This window comes from Photinus pyralis, unplaced genomic scaffold (genome assembly GCF_008802855.1).
Source record: "Photinus pyralis isolate 1611_PpyrPB1 unplaced genomic scaffold, Ppyr1.3 Ppyr1.4_LG4, whole genome shotgun sequence".
Lineage (NCBI taxonomy): Eukaryota > Metazoa > Arthropoda > Insecta > Coleoptera > Lampyridae > Photinus > Photinus pyralis.
The window spans coordinates 18,996,196-18,998,511 of NW_022170511.1; the positions used below are offsets into that span (position 1 = coordinate 18,996,196).

The 2,316-nt window shown below is 37.4% G+C and overlaps 1 long non-coding RNA gene across 1 annotated transcript; it reads left to right on the top strand.

Moving 5' to 3' along the window:
- On the top strand, positions 1-911 carry LOC116168554. The gene is made up of 2 exons (XR_004144787.1): positions 1-511; positions 563-911. It is a non-coding gene; the product is annotated as an uncharacterized LOC116168554 (long non-coding RNA).
- The last annotated feature ends 1,405 nt before the right edge of the window (positions 912-2,316 follow it).

A 2,316-nucleotide genomic window follows, 5' to 3' on the forward strand; every position in this document is an offset into this window, starting at 1 on the left:
TGTTATTATTAATTAAGATGTAGGTTAGGTTATTGTTTTCATCCATTGTCATCACAGGCTATTATGAATAAACATATTCGTACATCGTAATGTAGGTACATTTAAACTCGCAGACTTTTGAGGTTGTTATACCAAGCGCCATGTTTTGCTGCAGCAGTAGAAAATCCGAAAAGGGCAGTATAAGCCCCATGTCATTGATTATATACTTATATAATCAATGCCCATGTTCACAAATCGTAACCCAAGACATTTCAAATACCTACGAATCACTCATAAACGGGACGGCTACTACGGTGATAAAACTGGGACGATCCTACTGGCATAAGTACACAAATTTGGTTTCCTACCGCCTCCAATAAGACAGTCCGATCGTATATAACAACCGACACAAACAGGCCGTCACGTAACTGCATTGTTAGTGCACCACATCAACGGACCAACACTCACCGAGAGCAAGAAGGAATGGGCCATCAAAATTAGGCTGTATAAGACCATGCACCAAGTCGTTCACGTACGTGAACGTCCCTGCATTAAATTTATGTTTGCTACTTGTAGGTTTCAGTTCTTCGTACAAAGATGCCTTGCAAGTGGTCGTGCCATTGCAAACCCGAATGCAACGGCAGTAAGATCACAAAGTTTCTAACGTGCTACAAGATTTCGGTTTGAAGTTGTCTGAGCCGGAGCAGTACAAGACGACATTGCCATAGACAAGAGAAAGATTACCAAAACCGTGGGATATAATCGAATAAAAGCCGATTTACAGTTACTCAAGTCACGTTGCGGTCAATTATTACAGTCTGTATTTCTTAAGGCCAATTCACTATAACTAAGGTGCACTTTTTTATTATTGTGTAGTTTATTATTATTTAATGTTTAACATATTAGTAAGCAATAAAAAGTTTACATATTTATCAAATTTATTGTTCTTGAAACCCAATAACTTTTCTTAAAAATCAAATAAAGTTTTTTGCATACAATGTATACATTAGTAATATAATAAGCACCTTCTTCTTTGGAAGAACCTTTGATTTAGAAACGGGGAAGCTTCTCGAGAGACTGAAAGTAGGGCTTTCTATCACTTCATTGGAGTCACCCAATACTCACAGCCTTCTCTTTACAGAAACTATGGAACCACAAGTACAAATTAAACTTTATTGTGAATTATGTAGCTACTTACCTAATAAACAACTTAAGGTCGATTCACATTATCTGTCTAGTCAGGATTATATCCCACGGTTTTGGCAATCTTTCGTCCACGGCAATATGGTCTTGTACTGTTCTGGCTCAGACAATTTCAAATTGAAATTTTGCAGCACACGTTAGAAACTTTGTGACCTTACTGCTCTCCTGTTCGGGTTTGCCTCCTTTGGTTGAAACTTTCACAAACGCGCGTAATTTAGGGTATGCTTCCAAATCGGTTTCACTTTTTAATCGCAGCATTGTTTGAAGTTTTGAATGAATGCACCAAAAGATAGAAGATTTAAATACCTTTGACATTTCCTTCATATATGCCATCATTATCGATGCATTTTAAGACTTTATTCGTCTATCCATTATTCTACTATCCATGGAAACAACTTTTCATATTGTTTATAATATAGACTTTACTGGATTTGGATTTTACACCTACCAACGTTTGTTTAGATTTTACAACAATCGATTTAATGGACGGTGTATTATCTTTTTCAACGGAAATCGTTTTATTCACAAAGACGATGATTTTTATAAGTAAATGTGAAGTGACATTTCCATGGCAATCGTGAAATTACGAACACCCAGCCCACTTAATTAGACATGTATTCGAGTATTAACGTCAATATTACAGGGCCGCCCAGACAATTTCAGGGGCCTGGGACAAAGTAAATTTTGGAGCCCTGATGTTTTGGAATAGAAAAAATTTCAAAGAAAATGTTATTTTAGAAATTTACTGGCATATGTTATGTTCTACAACCTACAATTGGTTATAAACTACAAACAATAACTTCCCTCCGCAACTTCTTCTCAAGGAAGGTATGAGACGGGGGAATGCAGGGGTCATCGCTCAAGAGCGGATTGTCGAATTAGTACATCTGGGAGAAATATTTCGATGCGGTTTAAAAAATGCGCTTTATCTGCACAAGAGTTGTGCACAATTTCTACTTGTTTATTATGCGGACAAGTGATTTACCGCATTATTTTACCGGGAACAGCCACATGTTGTCATTTTCTATTCTTCGCAAGAAATCATCGTCCGTACAAATGAAAATGTGGCAACGGCAACTCTATTGCTGTTTCATTCATCCTCACAGATCCACGGCCAACACGGGGGCCCTTTGA